Here is a 23,551-nt window from a genome sequence, read left to right as displayed (position 1 = left end):
GGACCTTTTCTTCTTCAGAGGCATTGGCAAGATGAGAGAAAGGACGAAGAATCCATTCAATCCATTGATTTTTTCAAATGTTGCTTTATTAAATGTTTCTTAGAGCAAGCTCCCATACTTCTTACAGAGAGACCTGTTTGGTGTTTCCTTTCATTTTAAACTCATGCTGCAGAGACCCCTTGGCAAACATTCTTTCTTCTTTCCTTCCTTCCTTCCTTCCTTCCTTCCTTCCTTCCTTCCTTCCTTCCTTCCCAGCTTGTTCAGTGTGCAACCATCCCAGACAGGTGTTTAATTTTACTAGAGTCTCTGTCTTTACAAGGCTCTTCATACAATGAAAGCTGGAATGCTAGGGTTTTGGCTTGCCTTTTGAGCTGTTTTTTAAATATATGGTTAAGTTCCCCCTCTCACACTCAATCGCTCTCTCCAGACAAAATCCAATCCAATCCTATGAGTTCAAAAACAGACAAAAGGAAGAGCTTTTTCACACAGCGCATTGTTAAATTATGGAGTTTGCTACCGCAAGATATGGCCACCAATCTGGATTGCTTAAAAGGAGGATTAGACAAATGCATAGAAGAAAAGGCTATCAATGGTGCAATATTACCTCTAGTACCAGAGGCTGTATATTCATAAAGGAATCATCCCCAAAGCCTAGTCTTTGCTGAGACACAAAGAGCAAGGCATTTGTCAGAGAGTCGACCTTAATGCAAGCCAAGTGCTGAATTTCTGATTTGCCTCCCTTGCTTGTCTTTCTCGTGAGTCTCTAGTTCCCATTATTTCTGCATTTTCAATGGCCTTGGCTTTCAAAGAGTTCACCCCACTTCCTTTGCTGTCTCTTCCAGAGGCTACTGGCGACCATATTACTCTCTGAAGAGGGAGATCCGCAGCTGCAACATCCAGAAAAACAAGGAGGGAGAATATTTCATTTGATACAACTTGATGCAGGATCATAAAATGCCTGATTAAGATTGCAGTAATTGCCAGCTACTTTACTGTAACAACAAAAATGCCAGCCTGCTACGGGGGTGGGGGGATTGTGAAAATCTCCATGCAAAGTAGAGATGGTTTGGAATTGGCCACAGATGAGGACAACACTGATTGAGTTGGATCATGTTGTTGCTCCTTCTAATCCAGGAAATGTCTGTTGTTGATTTGTATGTGAACTGCTGTAGTGGATGGCACTATGTGGGAGAGATGGTTGCACCAGTGATGTGAAATATGTGGACACACACGTTACAACTGCTGTGACTTGTAACTGCAAACCAACACACTGTGTCACCACATAATAAGAGATATAACAAGTGGCTGGTATTACAGTGGTACCTCGGGTTACAAACGCTTTGGGTTACAAACGCTTCAGGTTACAGACTCCGCTAACCCGGAAGTAGTACCTCAGGTTAGGAACTTTATCTCAGGATGAGAACAGAAATTGTGTGGCAGCGGTGCAGAGGCAGCGGGAAGCCCCATTAGCTAAAGTGGTACCTCAGGTTAAGAACTGTTTCAGGTTAAGAACGGACCTCCAGAATGAATTAAGTTCGTAACCAGAGGTACCACTGTATTTTGTAAAAGCAATAGAACATGCCATAATTTGACAGTAAAACTGTCTAGCTTTAGGAATATAGGAAACTGCCTCATATCAAGTTAGGTCATTGTTCTTTTCACCAAAATATTGGCTACTCCAACTGGTGATAGGTACCAAGGGTTTCAAAACAGGGGTTTCGAGCAATACCTGGAGATGTAGGGGATAAGCTATAGACCTTCTTCAGTAGCAAACATGGGGTTCAGATCTGTATCACTACCTAATCAATTTAAATGGAGATGCCTGAGACTGAACATGAGAACTTTTTGCATGCAAAACATGTGATCTACTACTGAGCTGTAGGGTCCAAGCATCATTTTTCTGTAACATGGGCTCACTACATCCTCTCCTTCATGGAACGGCTTGTCTGTTTATAGTTGCATGACATGTATGTATATTAATTGCACTCAAGTGGCAAATGACCTTTGGACACTGACAGTGTCTCTGATAAAACGAGAGAAACCAAAATTGATAGATTCACCTTTCCCTAAGAAAACCCATACTGACCTCCTTTTTGTGGGTGGTTTCATTTCCCCCATCCCCCTCAAGCAGTGATGGACTGATATTTTTAGGGCCCTGAAGTCTGAACTGTTATGAGGGCCCCTTCACAACCAGCAATGAGGTCTGGGTAACCACTGTTATCTTCTTAGATGGGTTTGTTTCAGCATCTGTGCAACTGACTCAATCTTTGGGATTGTTGAAATATATACAAAAAATTTTTAATCCTTTTGAGTTGTGCCACTGAAATTGGGTGTACTAGACCTATTATTTTTAAGCACTGTGGACTAAAGTCACTGCTGGGTCTCCTCTGGGATTAAGGGTGCTGAAGCTTAAGATTCATTGCTTTCATAGTAGATCTGTCCCTGACCCCAAGGATGGTCAAGAAAACACCAATTTAAAATAGTGGAACAGCACTAGTATAGATGCAGATCTAGAAATAATCTTTAGATGTTAAATAGAAATGCAATGCATCTCACTGTAGTGGGGAAGACTGTGACCAGGGAAGCTGTGAGCCAGTCCAACTGTTTACTGATTATGGGCGAATTCTAGGCTCCTGTTCTTCCTTTTTCTGGTTATTTATCTTGACATTAGACTTGGAACAATCAGCTCTTAAAGTAGTGAAGGCATTCAACTAATGGACTGACCTCTTACAGTCCTTAAAACAAAGTAGGACACGACTTCCGGGTTGGTGCCTCCGGCAATGGCGGAATTCCTCTGATCGGGAGGAATTTGGGTCTGTACCGCCACGGCGAAGGCGGAGACCCGTAAAAATCACAGGCGGGAGAAGCCTGTGAACGTGGGATTCGGCAGGCACCTTTTGCGCCTCCCCTACTCACAGGGAAACCCGGTTTCGGGGATCCTGAGCGATGTGGGGTGAGTGGCGCGGTGCTTCGAATCGTCTGCTTCTTCCACGGAGCGAAGCCGCATAGCTGTTGTCGGAGAGCACTGACTTTTTCCTGTGGACAATTTGACTCTAAAGTAATTACCCGTGAGTAGAGCTGAATCGGGAAGAATTGGATTTTTAAACGTTTAATCTGGCATCGAAACGAGGAGGTTCAATACAGGAAGTCCGCCTCCCCCTTTTGTAGATTAACTGAAGCAAGGAGACTGCAAGCTAAAGTCTTGGAAAGCCTTCTGTAAAGGACTAAATTTCCATCGGTAAAGAACTAAATCCCCCCTTTTTGGAGGCAGGAGAAGGGGGGGGAAGTGGTGGACTGAATATGCCTGTAGGAGAGAGTTAAGAGAGTTAAAATACCGCCGCTCTGACCCTGGAAACGGGCTGCTAGCAGGATTGATGTTTCTTGGAACGTCCATTGACAGCGTTTAGAACGTTCATTGACAGGTAGCTAATCAAGAGAATACATTGTTTCTACTGTCTCCGGTTGTTTTTAAAAAAGGAGGAAAGTAACTGAAAATTGAAACTAATTTTGGATTATTGAAACTGTGTTTAAAAGAGGACATACTGACCGATACAAATACAACCTGTTTTCCCCTAGTGGAAGCTTTTGAAATTGGTAACTTTATAGGAGCTGGGCTAGGGGAATTTCCAGCTGCAAGATAAAAAAGTGTGAGACTTTGGAATTGACCTTGAATCTCTTAAGTGTTATGGCAAATGGAAAGGAAAAAACAGACGGGATGTCGACAGAGGAGGCCTTAGTGGCTGCATTACTGAAAATAAACGACTCGCTGGAACAACTCCATAAGAAAACAGATGCGATAAATGTGAAATTGGATGTTGCAAATATTGAAATTGATTTAAGTGTAGAAAGTTTAAATAACTTGGGACAAAAGGTGAATACCAATTCAGAAACCACCCAGAAACTGATACAGGAATCTACTCTGATACGGCAAACTGCAGATGAAGTCTGGGGAAAAAACCCTGCTGCGGAATCCAAAGTAATAAAACTGGAGAGGAGAGTCCCATCCATACAAAGACAACTTGATGAACATAAGCTGACATTTGTTATGATTGAACTTAAAGAAGAACGGATGAATTTGAGGACCAGAGCCCTATCTGAATTGGAAAAGGAAAGCTTGACAGAGTTTCAGGAGGTGACAGGACTAACATTGGTTGAGAAAGAGAGGTATTTGGGGGTTAGTATGACCGCCAAAAATGTGAATCTGTTTAAGGATAACTGTGAAGGATGTTGGATTGAAGAGAAGGGGGATTTGGAAATATGGACAAATCAGAAGTTGTTATTGTTGGGCCGAGTTATTGTGATGGGGATGAGGGCTGCTGTGTTGCTGGGGATGTTGCTTTTGTTTCAAACATTGCAAGCTTTGGATGGGACGGAGGGTTTCAGGAGGTGGCAGAGGGATGCTCCTAGAGTTGTTTGGCAGGGCAGGAAGCCTCGAGTAAAACTTAAGGTATTGATGGATGCCAAAGAAGGAGGTGGACCTGCCCTGCCAGACCTTTAAACTTCGTTGTGATCCATCTGCTTTTTGCTGGTTGAGAGAATGGTTTCTTTTTGAAAACATTGAAGTGTTGGACAATGGCAGATGAAGTTGATGGACTATATGGAATTGGCGGAAATGACTGGCAAGATCCGAGACCAGGGTGAAGAGTCGGTGGAAGAAGATTGGAAAAGGTTTAAAGACTATTTATAGAAATATTGTAAAATTAAGGAATGTTAGAAAAATGTTGGAATGAAATTACATGGCTTTAGTAGAAATGTCATAAAGAATTAAGTATAAATAGATTAATAGAAAATTAAAGGAAAAGTATGGTAAGAATGTGTTAAGATAATTATAGAACAGAAAACAGAGTAAGATGGAAAGGAATTGCTGAAACAAATAATAGAAGTGGAATACAAAAAGGGAGGTGTGAGGAGGTCGCTGGAAATAAGTGAATGAAATATAAGATATTGAAAATGTTTGAGGTGTTGTTAAATTGTTTTTGTTTGTTTTTGTTTGTTTTGTTAGTCCATGTAGCGTTTTTGTATTGTATTTGTATTGTTTTTTCTCTTTTTTCTTTTTTCTTTTTTTGTTTGTTTGTAGTGTTGTGTTGGAAATGTTGAAAAAGTAATAAATATCATTTTTTAAAAAAATAAAACAAAGTAGGACACATGATACTCTACCTTGTGTTGAAGTGGATGAACTCAAAGTTCTGTGGCCTGCATAGGATGTGATTTCTGTTCATGCATGGCTGACAAGCGTTTAACATAGGAGCTGGTTTCAGAGATTTCTGACCCACATTGGCTGCTTAAGGAGCAGCACAATGGTGATACAAGGTCAACATGGACAATGTTGCTTAGGTTTCAGAGCTATTAAGCATGCAGTTCACTAGCTGTAGCTCAGGCTCATTTCCTAGTTGAGTTCTTGACGTGACTCCAGCTGGCACCTCCAAACATTTGAAGGATGATTTTGTTTTTTGACGCCTTGCTATTAAGTATTAGAGAATGCCCAAATGGATCGTGCAATTCAGCTGTTAGCTCTGATTAAATCACTGTGACTGACCGATATGTTCATTTAATTTCAGGAACATTTCTTCCCTTCTATAGGTTCTTCAGCCTGGGCTGTTGCCAAACTGTCTTCTAATAGCCATGCTTATTATCTGGCTTCTGTCATTGCCATCTATGAGCACAAACCCTGACATCTTTCCCCTGCTCGCATAAGGCACGTCCACCCATGTTCTGCAATCAGCAAAGGCTAATTTTTTAAATATTTACCATAAGGAAAATAGATTGTGGAAATGGGAGAAATGATGGCAACAATTCTACTCGTCAGTGGCTTGCTGAGAGGCAGAGGTCACTCCCAGCATTTCACTTAGGACTCAGCTATACAGCTGCAAATAAAATGTTTTAAATATGTTGTAAAGTGCAATATACAAGTGTAACACTAGATGGCGACGGTGAGCTATGCCAAATTCAATGTATTTTTCAAAACGTTAAAAAAACACATTTTCACAGCATTTCTTTTAAATATGTGTGTAGATTCCACCTTACAGTCCGAAAGAAATGTGACAGTGGGCACTTCCAACAAAGCACATATGCTCGTATCTGCCTGAATGTATGAAAAATCCACACAAATGTACAACAATCTAGAAGCCTGATGATACCCTGAACAACTGGGTGTCCTCAGCAAACCTGGAAATCTCACTGCTCACTCCTAACTTCCAATCATTTATGATTGAGTTAAAAAGCACAAGTCCCAATACCAATTTTTGGGAGAACTATCCCTTTATTCCTGACCTATGTTTCATGTTCCTTGACCAGTTATTGATCCATAAGAAGACATGATTGCTTATCTTTGTCTTTGGTGAGGGACTTACCAATTTTCTTTTGAAAGTCTACATACACTGTAGGGTGGATCGCTTGGTGACACTCTCAAAGAACACAGGACTTAGCCTTGCAGAAGCCATGCTGGCTCTGCTTCAGCAAGAATTGTTCTTCTGTATGCTTGGTAATTCTTTAATAATGCTTTCCACCAGTTTCTCATTCAACTGGCCTGTGATTTCCTGTTTTCCCTCTGAATCCCCTTTATTTAATATTTTAGTGTTACATATTTTAGAGGATCACTCCTTCCCTTCTAGTTTTATTCATCTAATGTAGACTGCTAACCCTTCACTGATAGTCCTCTTTCAGGCACCTCAGCTCTGTTCAAGATTGAAAATTTCAAACACCTAAACAGGGCTTATGTCATTCTAGGTTCAGCAGAATACCTATCATTTCACCAGTGTTAGATAAACCATTAGTTATTGGTAGTAGTAGTAGTAGTAGTAGTAGTAGTAGTAGTAATTCACTTGGCTCAGCCATTTAGACTCCTTAAAATGTGTCAGATGTGAAGCTATGAACATTAAAGTCAAGTGCAAAAAAAAAAAAGAAGCATTTCTAAATTTTCTCTGAGGAAATGTGCACACGCCTACAAAATTTAACAACAGAAGTTGCTTTGTAAAGTAGGGCTTGAGGAAACACAAAACTTCACGAATCTTGTGTGTAATTGGAAACATGTGTGCATTGTTTTGGGCTTGTGACCATGTAAATCGGAGCTGGGAAACCTATGTTAGCCAGAGGGCTGGATTCCCTTGTGGGCAGTGTTGTGACGTGGGGTTTATGATTTCAGCTCTCCTGATATAACATGCTGGAGACAGTCTCTAGTAACACTTCTTTATTAAAGCAACAAGACTGAAGACTGGGGAGAGGAAAGCTACATTTATAGGGACAGGGAACTAGCAAGACAGGATACATTTTGGAGGGAACAATATCACGCAATCACAGTCCTGCCTTTTGGAGGGAACCAATAAGACAGAGGATCCAAATACAGCAGCTTAAATGAACCAATAGTAGCTGTACCCTCTGGAACCAAAAGGCAGTTACTTTACCCTAATGCAAATACAGACAATAATAATACAGATATAAAATCCTTTGACTCAATACACAACACCCCTTCCCCCCTAGTGAGCACAGCAGACGTAATCTCTCAGGTACTGTGGGGGCCTACAACTTCTACTTGATCTCCTGACAACAGGTGTTGCAGGTTCTGGATTGGGTGTTACCTGTGGTAGAGGGGCTGCTCTAGGGGTTTCGTCAGGAACAGATGGAGTCCCCGACATCTCAGGGTCCCCTATCTGTACCTCGTCATCGTGAGGACTAGCAGACCCTGGTTCATTTGTTAAAGCCCCTGGTGATTGCACCTCTGGGCCATTTTCACTCTTGTCTTGCAGCTCTGCGTCGTTAGCCAGGGATGAATTATCTGGCTCCTCCCTGCTGAGCGCCCGGCGCCTCAGCTGATCTATATGTCTCTTCCACACTTGCCCATTTTCCAAGGTCACATAATAGGACACAGGTCCACTAGCCCGGGTGACCACACCAGCCACCCACCGCGAACCTCGTGAATAGTTCCTCACCCAGACCAGATCTTCAGGGGCAAGATACCTTGTTGTGTCAGTCTCAGCCTGGGGGGTTGCTCTTGAATTATGGTTTGGCATTTTATCCGGGTGGACATAGTCCAGCACCGTTACCAGTCTCCTACCCAAGAGCAGCTCAGCTGGCGACTTGCCCGTTGCGGTACACGGCGTCGCATGCTGCAAAAATAACATTCGCGCGATGCGAGCTGACCAGTTACCCTCCATTAAGCGCGCAATGGATTCTTTGGCTGTTCTTACCATGCGCTCAGCCTGCCCATTGGAGGATGGGTGAAAGGGCGCGGATGTGACCCCTCTTATGAAGTTATCAGCCAAGAATGCCCTGAATTCTTGGGATACAAAAGCTGCCCCATTATCTGATACAATGGTCTCAGGTAACCCGTGGGTTGCAAACAGCTGCCTCAACACCTTGATGACGGCAGCTGATGCCATGCTAGGGACCATCGCCACTTCTAACCATTTGGAATATGCATCAACGATAACCAAAAAGACCTTTCCTTGGAATGGCCCAGCAAAATCTAAGTGCAGCCGGCTCCAGGGAGATCTGGACTGCTCCCACCAGTGGACTGGTGCTCTGGCCACTTCTGGCCGCACCTCTTGGCATGCCTTGCATGTTCGTACCCATTATTCTATGTTCTGGTCCATTCCAGGCCACCACACATAACATCGGGCTAGCGACTTCATCCTGACCATTCCCGGGTGTCCCATGTGAAGCGTCTCAAGAACCCTGTTTCTCAGTGGTGCTGGGATGATCACCCTATCTCCCCACAGGAGACAACCCTTATGCATGGACAACTCGTGCTGCCTAGTCGCATAAGGCCTGAATTTGTCTTCATGCGGACCACCTGGCCACCCCCTCCCCACCCAAGTGAGCACACGGGAGAGAACAGCATCTTTCCTCGTTTTCTCAGCTATATCAGTAGCCGTTACAGGAGCCCCCGGGAGTGTTTCCAGCATCATTATGTGCTCCGCTGGAGCAGGATCCTCAGTGCTCCCGCCAGGAAGGGGCAATCGACTCAGCGCATCCGTGTGGCACAACCGTTTCCCCGGCACATGGGTCAAGGTGTACTGGAACCCGTTCAGGAATATAGACCAACGTAACATTCTGGGGGAGAGAATTTGTGGCGTTTGTTTGTTCGGGTTGAACAACCCTAACAGTGGCTTGTGGTCCGTTTCAATGTAGAAATGGCGACCGTACACATAATCATGGAACTTTTTGATTCCTGCCACAATTGCAAGCGCCTCTTTGTCAATTTGAGCATAGTTGCGCTCCGTGGGCGACAACGTACGGGAATAGAAAGAGATGGGCTTTTCCGACCCATCCGGTTCCCTATGACTTAGCACCACCCCCAGGCCGTATTGAGAGGCATCACATGCCAGGACCAGAGGCTTTGACTCGTCATAATGAGCAAGGACACTCCTGCTACTCAGCATTCCTCGCAAGGAGTCAAAAGCCTTCTGCTGCCCCTGCCCCCATCGCCACACAGTCTTTTTCTGCAACAGTCTATGTAATGGTTCAGCTACCGAAGCTTTCTGGGGTAAGAACGAATGATAAAAGTTAATAAGTCCCAGGAATGACTGCAACTCCGTCTTGTTCTGTGGTCGTGGCGCCTCGATGATGGCCTTACCTGTTGGTAAGCTTGTGCCAGGTCAATTTTGGCGAACACCTTGCCCCCAGCCAGTTTAGCCAACAGATGTGATACGACTGGAATGGGGTATGAGTTTCCCCTGAGTGCCTTATTGATAGTACATTTGTAATCTGCACAGATCCTGACTTCCCCATTTGCTTTAAGGGGCGTGACGATTGGAGTCTCCCACTTAGCAGAGTCCACGGGTGAGAGAACTCCCTGCTTGACCAATTTATCCAGCTCTGCTTCGATCTTGGGTTGCAGTGCAAATGGCACTCGCCTTGGTTTGAGTCGGATTGGGGCCACCCCAGGGTCCAACTCGAAGTCAACTGGGGGCCCTTTATAACAACCCAGTTTTCCATTAAAGAGACCAGCAAATTCTTTGCATAATGCCTCGCTCATCTCAGGGCAGGTTTGGATTGAATTAAGCCCTGATATACTCAGTCCCAGGGCGGGGAACCAGTCAGTGCCCAGGAGACTGGGGCGACTGCCCTTCGCAATCACCAGTTTGAGTACAGCCTGTTTGTCCCAGAACTGTACTCTCACGGCACACATTCCCATAACATGGATGCGGCCCGCTGAGTATGACTGCAAGGTTGCCGGGAAGGGTTCCAGAGGGGGCAACTTACCCCTGGGGAAGAATGTCCTCGCGGTCTGGTCCGACACGATAGTGAATCCAGATCCGGAGTCCACCTCCATGTCGCACTGCTGACCCTCAATCTTCACCTTGACGTGTGCCTTGCCTTGTGCTGGGAACTGCACGACCCTCCCGTTGATCTCCGTAACGTAGTGGCAGTCCTTTAGAAATGGGTTGCTGCGGGCGGTCTGCAATGCTCCGGTCTAGGTGCTCCTGTCGCTCCCAACGCCGCCGATCTACAGACCCTGGCGATGTGACCTGTCTTCCCGCACGTCCGGCACATAGCATCCCGGAAACGACAACTCTTCCGCTCATGGTTTCCGCCACAACCTGGGCACCTGCCTCGGTGACCTTTGTGCACTGTGCAGGCCTGACTCACTGACTCGACCCCACGGACTGGGCTCTGGCTCGGAGTAGCCTCTAGCTCGTCCATGGCATGCGCAACTTCTATCTGTGGCTTAGGGGCCTTGCGACTGGCATCAAGCTCCTCTCTTTCATAATTCTCCGTGGCGGTGGCCTCCTTCAAGGCTGAAGCAAGGGTAACCTCTTCTTTAGCCACGAGGCGTCTTCTGGCCTTCTTGCTGCTCAGACCACCGATAAACCGATCCAGGAGAGTCTCTTCCAGATTTTGGAAGTCGCAGTGCTGAGCGAGCTTCCGCAGTTCAGCCAGAAATGCAGATACAGACTCCCCAGCATGCTGCTGCCTCTTATGAAACTCCATCCGCCGAGCCATCTTGGTCTCAGTAGGCGCCAAGTGGCTTGTTAGGCAGGCAAGAATATCTTTGAGAGATGTCTCACTTAGCTTCGCTGGAGCAAGCAATGCCTTGGCCAGCTTGAAGGTCTCAGGCCCACAGTAGCTCAGGAATGTGGCCCTTCTTTTGCTGGCATCGGTGATCCCTTGAGGCTCTGCGAAGAACTCGAAGCGCTCGACGTAGTCTTCCCACGTGTCGGGCTCTGATGGCTGGAAGGGCTCCAATACCCTTGGACTCTCCATTGTCCTGTGGCAGGGTCGTCTTCTCAGCTGGCCAGTGAGTCTTGTTCTTAGCTGCAATCCGGACTCTGAGGCAGGGCTGTGTTTAACCGCTCCTCAGCATTCCGGATCCCACCTTCGTCGCCAGTTGTTGTGACGTGGGGTTTATGATTTCAGCTCTCCTGATATAACATGCTGGAGACAGTCTCTAGTAACACTTCTTTATTAAAGCAACAAGACTGAAGACTGGGGAGAGGAAAGCTACATTTATAGGGACAGGGAACTAGCAAGACAGGATACATTTTGGAGGGAACAATATCACGCAATCACAGTCCTGCCTTTTGGAGGGAACCAATAAGACAGAGGATCCAAATACAGCAGCTTAAATGAACCAATAGTAGCTGTACCCTCTGGAACCAAAAGGCAGTTACTTTACCCTAATGCAAATACAGACAATAATAATACAGATATAAAATCCTTTGACTCAATACACAACAGGCAGCCTTCCAGGGGCCACAGGTTGGCAGGGCCAGATGCAAAAATGGGTGGGGTATTAGTGCAGTAGGCTAATTTGTACCCAGACTCTCACACAGCAATTTATCATCCACGAATGCAAGCAAGGGGTATTATCAGAGGCCAAGGTATTATCCAGGCATGCAGAATACTTGAGGACAGTGCAGAGCAGGGCCGGTGATGTGAGTGGCTTGGTGACAAGTGGTAGTGGTGGATTGTGTCCTGGGGAGAGTCCTGAGGGCCAGATGGAAAGGTGTGAAGGGCTGCATTTGGACTGAAGTTCCCCACTCCTAATGTAAATAAATAACTTGTGGATGCATCTGTATTTATTCTGCTGAATGGCTTATGTTGGGCCTGCTAGTTTGTGGAGATTTATGAGGAAATACTGGGCTAAAATCTCATACATATCTGGCACTGAGGACACACTTGAAATTTTATATGTGAATGACTATTTATACAAGTATGATCTTGCCTGACTATGACCCATTGGCATGTACGTATGTGCAGAGAGGCAGAGGAAACCTAGGCTTGTTCCTTCATCTATGCACAGTCCTCCAGCCCTGCTTTCTTGGCAGGCAGAGGCCCCTCAGTGGAATTTCGGAGCAGCCTTTCCTCCCACGGATCTCCAATCTTTCTAATTAATATCTACCGCCTGCATTATTTATTTAGAACAGATGTTTGAGTTTAAAGAGTGTTAAGAGGATATCCTTTGCTAATCAATTTATTTTAACTGGTTTATGTATTTACTGCAAACAGAATTTGGACTTTAGCTGCCATTTTTAATTATCTTCTGCGCTCACTCTTGTGATATGTATATTTCAAAAGCTCCTCAGCTGCACTTTGCAGGCCATCAAATTCCTGATCCTAGAAAGCTGTCTCCACCTCTTCTTTTGCTGAAAATGTTGTAAAAAAAAAAGTGAAATGCATTCCTGATGTTGAGACCCCTGCGCTGTAAAAGTTATTGCAAATAAGGTTTTGTACTATGAGGCACAGGAACTGCTAAAATGGCTTGGGAGATAAGGAAGTGCAAGTGGAGCAGAAATACAGGTTCACCTCAGTGGCTTCATTCAGATGATTCTCTAACCACAGCATGGAGGATAGGGTAGGAGCAGTGGCCAGCCCTGAGCTTGCACATTCCTTCTTCCCTTGTTTGTGGAGGGATGTTGTGGAGATAAAGTTTCCACTTCCAGTTTAATGGCCAGCTGTAGTTTGCCATTTCCTCAAACTATAGTTTGGCCACACATCAGGATCCCAAAGCATGGTTTGATCCTGGTTGAGGGGCACAAACCTAGGGTTTCCGTACACCCGTAATTTTCCGGATATAAACGGTATTCAGTCCTCTTAAACAGTGAAAACTGCTGAAATGTTCAGGAAAATCCAGACGCATGGCAGCCCATGTTGGTAGTGTAGATTATTATTATTATTATTTCACAAAAAACCTCAACAACTTTGTGCAAAACGTTGGCCAAAAAAAGAAAAAGAAAAGAAAAGAAGCTCGTCCAGATTTTCACTGGACCTATACAAACCACAGTTTCCCACAGTCAAACAAATGGCAAACTATGGTCTGCCAGTAATGAAGTCCTCTTTCTAGGCAAGGTTCTTGAGCAAGTGGTCACCTTGTTCCAGGAGTTCTTGGATGAGATGGATATACTTGCCAATTAAGATTGCTGCAATATTGTGTGTGTGGTTTTTTAAGCCATATAATCCCCCACCATCACCCCCAATTGACAATCCAATTACATCAGCAGCTATACTACTATAAGCTTTTCATTTGTGCTCTCTGCAAATGGCAACCATTCCCTCTTCAAAAGCTGCCTTGAGAAGGGGTCGTTCTTTCATATGATTAAGCCTGAATGTATTATTCATCTTAAGAAGGTACACCATATATCAGCAAGAGTACTACTAACCCAGCACTTATCTCTAGTGGCTAAGCAGGCAATTCTGATACTAGAGCCAAATAAATGGTTTCTAACTGGCAGGAACAGTTGTAGACAGTCACCAAAATGTGCAGTTACATACAGAACCCAAATACCAGCCCTACACCATGTATACCAAATCAAACATCTAGGTGGAAGTTTAGAAAACTGATGTGCAGAATAGTGATATGGCACTTGGGGTGAATGTATCACCAATTTTGCCATCATCACAAATTTGAGGGAAGTGGTTCCTGTTCTAAATTGATCGTTGCTTTGCAAATTCTTAAGCCTGTCACCCGCAACCCTGTTTTAAAAACTGGCACATCATTCCAGCTTTTAACTTGTCACCACTTTTAAGAGCTATTGGGGGAAATGTTCAAATAGCACAGAGAAAGAAAAAAGATTAATGGAGGAAAGCTGAAGGATTGGAAGGCAGTAAATGAGAGAGGAAGAGAGAGCTTGGTGCATTACCGTTAAGCTGGAATGTTTCAATGGAAGCTGCCCATTCAATTCTGTTGAACTTAAATGAGTTAGGTAGGATTTAATTAATGTGCTTCAGTTTAACTGGCTTAGGGATCACACTGAGAAGGGAAGGAAGGGAAGAAGATGAATGAGGAAGTTTGCTCCTTTAAAAATGCAATTATACGTCACCCTTGAGCTTCTTCTGTCAAATGGAGCAGGGACAGAAATGGTCCCTGGTACTAATTTCCTGGCAAATTGCTACTTCATCTTCTTCAGTGCCTTGAAGTTCACAAAACTTTAGTGCCAATCAAGTCATGAATCTGAGCCCCAAGAAAGAGGAAGAGATAAAGAAAAAGAGGGCAAGAGAAAGTTGTAATCTGGCTGGGCAAAAAGAAATATCTCAGGAATAGGTCATAAATATCTTCTTAAGTACTCTTGGAGAAAGCGGGTGGAAAAGCAAAGAAGCAGAAAGGAGAAAAGCATGTTCATTAGTTAACAATATGTTCCATGCCTCTAGAATAATTGACAGCATAATCCTATTGTGCCTACTAAGAAATAAGTCCAACAGAGTTCAATGGGTGCTTGGTCTCAGGTAAAATGAGTATAGGATTGCAGCCTCAGTATTAACTTCTTTCCTTTGTAAGACTACCTAGGAAATCACTGGTCTTATCTCTCCCTCCTCTGCTGAATATATAACATTTCCCCTTTTTACCTCACAGAGCTATAATTTCCAGGGCAGTATAACTCTGGGAACTCTGGGAATTGTAGCTCTGTGAGGGGAATGGGGTCTCCTAACAGCTCTCAGCACCTGTAACAAACTACAGTTCCCAGGATTCTTTGGGGGAAGCCTTGACTGAAGTAGTATACTGGTAATATTGCTTTGACTGTATTGTTCATGTGGGGCCAAAATGCTTAAGGCAATGGGTGGGCTACCTACAGGGGGACACAAATTTCCATGGAGGGGTAGGATCCTTAGGCTAGTGGTGCATCACCCAAATAAGAGGCAAGTGAGGACACAGATTTGCATAGAATTGGCATATGCCAACATATACATATAGATGCGGATTTAGATATAATTACTATAATTTAAACAGAAATACGATACATCACGCTCTAGGGCAGAAGGCTATGGCCTGGTAACCTGCGCGCCTGCCTAGTCTGCTGTCTATGTGCTCTCCATTGATGTCTGTGGTTTTTCCTTCTTAGGGTTTGTGGCATGATAGCAGAATGCTGGAATTCAGTTTCTCTGGTTGAAAAGCTTTTCATTCAATGGGCGCTATTTTCTCCTTTTGCAAATTGCCACCATGTCCCAAGAATCTGAATTTAAGTCAAAGCAAGGGAAAGATTTAACCCCCGCTACCTCCATATACTAGGGTCCTGATTGAAATGTTATCTCTGCATTGGCAATTTGTATGACACCCCCACACACTTAATGTCACATATATAAAGCTAATGTATTGTCTAATTTGGCCCTAATTAATAAAAAAAAAGATTATTAATTTTATTAGCACACATCTTGAAATCTTTTGGAAATGGTGTAAAGCCATATGAAAACCTTGCTCTGCAATACACATTGTTGTAAAAAATATATATTTTCAGCAGATACCTTCTGGCTGGATAGGTCACTGGGGAAAGAAAAGATGCACTTGGCTGTAGTCAGGGCAAAGCAATGGCAAACAGCACCCTTATAATTCAGGGTCATAGCTGGGCTGTTTACGTGGCTTCTTCACCTTTCCTGGTCAACTCTGAAGGCCCTGCAGTTATATTTTCCAAATTGGATGTTACAGGTTGTTGCTTGCTTATTTTCCCCTTCTGACCTGGCTTCCACCTCGCGTAGTCAGAACCTTTCCTATTCTGTTTCCTCCTCTGCCCCCTTCATCCAATTAACAGCAAGACTTTCTCAACCAGGATGCCATGTTTGCCTCAGCCTGTTGCTTAGCGATCCTTGCCTACAGCTCTGAGTGCAAATGTGTCCAAGAAAGGAGAGAGCTACTGCAGCAGGAAGGATGCCAAGAAGCAAATCCATAAGATATGAACCTTCCCAAGAATGATTAACACTGGACATTGCACCCTCTCTTCTTCACCCAATTCATAATGCATTGTAGCCTTGGGTAGATAATATACAGACCTCTGAATTATATATTGCAAGGAGGAACAGCCTTTCCTGTTGCTGTTGTTTAACAAACAAAAACAAGTGCTGTCCCTTGCTCACTACAATTCACAACCTGTGAACTGTGCAGAAGATGTCTCAAGGACAATGGCTTTTGGGGTAACCCCTGGAAAGAATGTCCCTACTTCCCACCAGGGCCTGATTTAGATTGTGCATGCATTGCCAGCTTAAAAGACAGCCAAATTATTCTTTTTCTTAATTCATATTGTTGCTGGTTTGAAGAATGTAGCATTGCCTAAGAAACAACAGGATAGATGTGGATTGTGGCTAATGTCACATGTGCACTACTTCCAATACCTGTGGTAGGAGTGCACTGGAGAGCAAATGGGAGCATGTGCACGGTCTTAAACAGGATTAGAGACCACATATTGTTGCATGTCACTCCAATCTCCAAGCAGTGAGAAATTCTGGGGTTCTAGGTTCTTACCCAGGGTTTGTTTTCCTTGGAATGAAGGACAGCAGAGGCTGTGGTGTCTTCATTATATATGGTTTATTTACACATATATACAACCTGAACCTATAGTGGAGGGGCTCAAAGCATAAACAATTCAGAAGGTCTTGCTTCTCCCATAGCCACAGCCTTGGATTCAAACAAAAATCAAGCATGGCTCTGTCTCTCCAGCTGCTGCCTGCTTCTAGCCCATCTCTCTCTCTCTCTCCCTCTCTCTCTCTCTCTCTCTCTCTCTCTCACACACACACACACACTTCAGTCCTGACTCTTGTTGTTCCCACCCATTTGCTATCTGATTCAAAGCCACTTCCTTTGTTACCGTAATGGCCCATACTTAAGGGACCATTAGTTCACAAAGGAGCTGGCCTGGCTATTCCAGCAATGGAATCCCTGCTGGATCCAGGAAAGGGTCTCTGGCATACAGCCTAGCCCTGCCCAAATTCACAAGTGTATACATTTACAGATGGGTAGCCGTGTTGGTCTGCCATAGTCGAAATAAAAAAATTCCTTCCTGTAGCAGCTTAAAGACCAACTAAGTTAGTTCTTGGTATAAGCTTTCGTGTGCATGCACACTTCTTCAGATACACTGAAACAGAAGTTGCCAGATATACAAGTGTATCCATGTTTCCTATAGCTGCCGTCTTGTACAAATGACATATTGTACAGGAATGATCAGGTGCATGTAATGTATTAGCAAGCCAATGATCTGTATTCTGGGTGGATGCACTGCTGGGACCCTAAAGATACTTTATGGCACGCAGATGGCCACAGCATGGAACCCTTTTCATCCAGCTTTGACATGTAAATTAGGACTCACCAGGAACTGATGGGAAGTTACATACTGATCTGATTCTTCTACTGCTAAGGGGAAGGAAGGATTCGAGCTCAGTGCTCACTTGGAATCATCCTCTTGGTCCTAAATCTAACTGCTCAAGATACCACCCACAAAGGAAACTATCATTCATGCTCTTTCTATTCCCTTCTTTCTCCCCTAATCATAGAATTGCTGAATCATAGAAATGTAGAGTTGGAAGAGACCCTGAGGATCATCTGGTCCAACCCCCTGCCATGCAGGAATATGCAGCTGTCCCATATGGGGATTGAACCTGCAACCTTGGCATTATCAGCACCATGCTCTAACCAACTCAACTATCCAGCTTAACTCTGCTTCTTTGGCGGGTCTGATTCCAACATGAGCTACTGCTAGAAGATATGACTAAGCCCCCTGTGCAACGCCTGTTTGTGTTCTGGCAGTCTGCTTGGAATTCTCTATGTTGAAATGCAGGCCTCAATAGCCTCAGCTATGAATTTCCCACTTTACACTGACAATGTGTATCTTTATATTTCCGTAGTCGGTTGTGTGGGTTTGGGAGCAGATTGCTATGGAATTTGTTTTTAAATGTTCATTCTCTCACGATGGAATCATGGCTTTTTCTCTTAATTGGTCCTAAAAGAGCATTTCAAAGCATAGCATTAAAGCACCTTTATGGGAGGGAAACACAAAAAGCAGCACCTGCAAACTGAGGTGTTTGGAACTGCCGTTTGTTCAAAAGGTGGCAAGTGTGTTGGCAGCACATAACATTAGCTATGATACCTTCATTGGTTCCCAGTTTACTTCCCTATAATAATTTAGTGTTTAAAACTGAAACTTACAGAGCTTTACGTCTCGTTTATCTTGGAGAATTTAGAATCCCTGCACATACATGGAAGCCGAAGGGACCTTGGTGCCTAGGAGTTGCCTCCTATGCCTGTATTTAATCAAAAGAGGACATAGCATTTTACACTGAAAGACAGGACAATTCTGTATTATACAGGATGTGTGGCAGAGATCTCTTGCAGCTGGTTTAGGGGCTTCTCAAAGCCTCTCTGGTTGCTTAGGGGGAACATATTCTACTCACAGCGAACCGGAGGAGAAGTCGGAAAATAGTATCTGCATGAAAACATTTTAAAGCGCTATACGAAAGATATGTTCATAGAATCATAGAATTGTAGAGCTGGAAGGGATCCCAAGACTTATCTAGTCCAAACCCCTGCAGGAATCTCAAGTAAATTGATTTAGTTTTAAGTACAAACAATGTGCAAGCTGTGAAATGATTCTTGTGTTAGGAAAAAAATGACAAAGAAGCAATTCAAGGACCCAGTTCTTGAAGAGTGAGTGTTAGATGGAAGTGTGAAATCAAGTAGAAGCAAGTCATCAAGGCTAAGTGGGTTTCCCAAAAGGAGAACAAAAATAGCCTTTAACTGGGTTAAAAGATCATGACACAACATAAGCGGCAATGCATGAAGCCAGTACAAAGTGCCCAAGGTCCAGCTCTGAACACCTTCCATGTCACTAGCAGACAGCAAATAGAATAACTTTAAAGCTTAATCGTTAAACATCCAAAAATATTTAAATGACATTGTTCATCTTCTGGTAGTTAAGTAGGAGAGAAGTGATTCCTGGGAAATATTATTTTCTCCCCCAAAAAACATGGAATCTCAGGGCTTTGCTGCTACCATTAGAAGTATTCCATATTATCCTGTTGTTTTCAGGATTCCTTCCAGCTTTCTAGCCTTGTGCTGAATAGCACGGTGGTGAACAATACTGATTGGTTCAGCACATCAGACAGCTGACAAACCCAATCCCACAGTCAGTAATTTTATTTCAAGAAAAGAGCAGCGCTGTTGATTGATTCACATGTTACCCTCCCCACTCAACTTTTGTAAAGAAGTCCCCAAGTGCTTGTAGTGGTTACCAGTTCTGAAACCCATGGCAGGCACCTGTGGCTATAGTGCTTCTGCTCTTTCCTTGCTGTAGGTTTTTGGCAACAAGCAAGTGAACTGGGTTCTTTCTATGCTACTTGCTATTACACTGGCCTTGCTTTTTTCTTGCAGATACCCTTTTTTCTCTAGTAGAGATCAGTGGGAAGAGCAGGAGGAAGCCAGTTATTGCAGGATAAATAAGGAAAGAGAGCTTCCTTCCTTCCTTCTTTCCTTCCTTCCTTCCTTCCTCTCTCTCTCTGTTTCTGCAAGAATAAGCAAGGCTTCTTTAGTAGGTTAGTGGAAAGCAGGGGCAGTTCTCTCATTGCCAGTGCTTTCCCCCCTAAAAAATATTTAGGTGTACTCTCATTTTCCTACTCATATTGAAATACTGCCCCTCAATGAGGCCAAACTTAGATTCACAAAATGTTTAGGGGTATGTGTACCCCTGCATACCTCCAGAAAAAAGCACCGCTCATCAAGAAAAGGAGGGCTGGGAAGAGTAATGGTTGTCAGAATCAGCCGCCAATACAGGTACTGAGGAGCATCTTTATATGTGGTGTCTCCTGCCTGTGTATGAATCACTACGAAATGTACAAGTACTATTTAAAATTTACGTGAGCACACATTTACAATTCACTGAGAATTTCCCCTAAATTTCACCATTTTTTATACTGAGATGACCATTGAACCTCACCTCACACTTTGTCATGGGTTGGGCCACAACATTTAAGCACAATATTAAAAACAGTTTAAAACAGCTTAAAATTATAGAAGCAGTGTGGGCCCTAAAAATATACATCTCAAGTGTCAAAAGTTAGAGTGAAGAGGCAAGTCAGCATCATTTGCTGAATGCTGTATAATGACATTTTGGTACCTGAGACTAGGGCTGCCATACGTCCAGCGTTTCCTGGACATATCCGGGACATATCCTCACTTGGTGCTTTCACCAAGTATCATTTCTTCATTTCACCACTTGTCTCCATAGATGCCACTTTCTTTTGAGGTGGTAAGCTTTGAGCCAATGGCAAGGGGACACTAACATGAGGAATATTGAGTGAGGAAGGTAGCTTCAAATCATTTATTTTGCAGTGAGCAAAAGCTATGAAGTATCATTTCTCAGGGGATCGAGAACAAAGAGCAATACATACCCCTGTAGACTATTTTAAAAGCTTTTGTGCTCTGCACATGGAGTCCTCCAGACTCCAGTAGTTTGTGAATTCTGTTGTGCTTCAAAGGTACCTATCCCATAGCTAGAGGGCAGAGTGCTAATTTGTGCTTGACCCTGGATAAGAAGTAACTCTGGCAATCACCTGACTCCCGCTACTATCCCAGTGCTAAATCTGAAACAGTCAAAGTGTCAGTCGGAATGTGTTAAAGACCCATGTCTGTCTTCATTATATTCACAGCACTACACCTTGTCACTGCTTGTGCCCTAACGTTGTGATATTTCGCACATGATTTCACCAGCTGCAGCTCAAGGCAACTGGGATCCATTGCTTCTTTGCTGCTTTGGATGTTTATTTGCTTGCTTCTCGTTTGTTTGTTTTTTAAGGTTAACTCTCCAAGAATCTACTTTTTGTACCTCTCCTTCTCCTCTGATGAAGCCTAGTAGCAGTGGCTAAAACATGATCTTGCATGGTTTCCTTGTATTTCTGGCAAATACCCAGCTGAAAATGCCGAGATACGCTTAGCAAGATCCTGATGGCAATTAGGCATGACAGATTGCTGTCTTCAAAGACATTTTCATTCTTCATGGCAACTATTAGCTTCATTGGGTTGACTCCCTGCATGTGTTTAGGGGTAAAATCCATCATCTGGCTAACAAATTATTATCTGGATGTTGTTGCTATTGTTGTTGTTGTTGTTCTTGTAGTTTATTACCTACACTTTGCCATGGGTTGGGCCACAACACTTAAAGCACAATATTAAAAACAGTTTAAAACAGCTTAAAATTATAGAAGCAGTGTGGGCCCTAAAAATATACATCTCAAGTGTCAAAAGTTAGAGTGAAGAGGCGAGTCAGCATCATTTGCTGAATGCTGTATAATGAAATAAGACATTTTGGTACCTGAGACTAGGGCTGCCATACGTCCAGCGTTTCCTGGACATATCCGGGATTTTGACCTTGGAAATCATGTCCAGGGGGGAATTTCCAGTTTAAGGCAAAATGTCTGGGAAAACTTGGACGTATGGCAATGCCCCCTTCTTCTTCTTTTTTTAAAAAAAGCTCCAAAAGAAGGCCAATTTGCCAAAAGAGGTCATCGTGCGTTTCAGGTGGCAGCGGCTGAGGCGAGAGACAAGCTTCACCAGGCTGAGGGAGAGAGAAGGCATGCAGGGCCTCAGCTCAACATTTGCGCTTGCCTCTCAGAGACAGCAGCTGGGGCACCATGCATTCTCCCATGATGGCGGTGGCTGCAGGGGAACCAAGGGGCAGGAGGCTCCTGAGCAGGAAGCCGAGGCAGAACCCGGGGAAGGGAGTACCCACAATGCACCGGGCCATGGCATCGAGCAAACCAAGCCGAGGAAGGTGGGGAGCAGGCCGGGGTGGGGGTTTGAGGGAGAGAAATGAGTGCCCCTAAGGTAGACTGGATTTGGTTATGTGCATTGAAATGTCACACATTTGAATCCGAACGAATACTTGATACTACAGTGTGCCATCCAGGTTATCTGAGGAGAAGGGATGGTGAGTAATTTCTTCCATCTCAAGGTGGCTCAAAGTATTTTGCTACCTGCATGAGGCAAAATTGTTAGGGGCACAAAGTTTCAACACCAGGTGCTGCCTCAATATAACTGCACACTTCCGTCACTGGGCTCTAGTTGAACCAGGAAGTGACCTCTCCAAATAACGGAATTAATCTTCTTTTCTTATTTCTGTGGCTGTGATCTCCTGGGTGAAATGGACACCATTGTGACATGCGCCAGGAGTCATATTCACCTGCTGAACAGTGGCCTGAAGGGGGGAAAGGGGGAGTGACTCCACCTGCAGCTAATCAGCCTTCAAGGACACAGAGGAGAAGGCACTGATGAGAACCAGCTGGTTTCAGCATCCTTAAGCAGAGCTTCCAGCAGCAATCAGATGGCCCAACCTTGCTGCTTCCTGCTCATCTTCACCCTTGACCCCTGACTGCATGATACTCGGATTCCCTGACCCCTGGACCATCTGATCATGCAGATTGCTGTTTGCCCTGCCCTAGGACTGGACCTGACTTCAGATGCTTACTCTGCCTCCAGGCAAGTACACCTCAGAGACTCTTCTGGTTGGGTGCCCTCTCACTCCACTGAGTTCTGCATGTTGTTGCTCAGCAATGAAACTCCAACACATTAGGCAGTTGAATGTGCATGCATACTCCTTCTGTTTTCCTCCCTCTCACCCATCCCCTCCATGTGGCCCTGGCCCCTGGCAACCCACGCTACACCACTGATTCTACCATGTTAATACATGTATAATGTATACGGAATTACCCTTTTACTCCTATTAATGGTACCACAAAATCTTGAGTTTAAAGTAAAACCCCATTGTTGTCTTTCTGAGACTGGAACTCCATGTTTGGTCAGGTCTGGGGAAAGTGGAATTCAAGTAATCACATGCAAATGGTGGTTTAAGGAGTAGCTTGCACTGAAAAATTGGTGAGTGGTAAGAAGTGTTTAACTCTTTTCCTATCAGCTGATTATCTCTTGCAACTCCCCCCAGATGGGGCTCTGGATGTGTGCTTGCAGTGGGGTGTGGAGAAAAGGATGAAAGTGGCCATAGAGAAAGTATCACCCACCCCTTGTCATCCCCTCTTACCCACTGTTTCAAGCCAGCAACATTGGTGTGCACGTATGGACAGGTGGTTGTTGCAGGTCCAATAGAAACACTCTCTAGAAGCTGTATATCTAACAACTACAAAACTGTCATTCACCTGTGAAGCTTTTCCTCTTATGGAGATGCAGTATTGTAAAAAGCTGGATCCATTGGATTTCTGCAAGCCATATATTCATTAAAGCCACAGCATCAGGGAAATGGTGGCAACTTTAGCTCTCTGGATAATTAGAGACCCCCAGAAAACTGTTAAACTCTCTGCTTCAATTGAATCCCAGGCCCATAACATCCAGTGCAGTACCCGGTACAACCCTTGC

General features: G+C 44.2%; 1 long non-coding RNA gene across 1 annotated transcript in view; it reads right to left on the bottom strand.

Annotated features, from left to right (window-relative positions):
* LOC308479482 overlaps positions 1-23,551 on the bottom strand; it is a 418,695-nt gene that overhangs the window by 323,022 nt on the left and 72,122 nt on the right. The gene's annotated exons all lie outside the window — the stretch shown is intronic.

This window comes from Podarcis pityusensis (assembly GCF_964106645.2).
Source record: "Podarcis pityusensis genome assembly, chromosome: 6".
In the NCBI taxonomy this organism is placed as follows: Eukaryota; Metazoa; Chordata; class Lepidosauria; order Squamata; family Lacertidae; genus Podarcis; species Podarcis pityusensis.
This window is presented reverse-complemented; position numbering and strand designations above follow the sequence as displayed.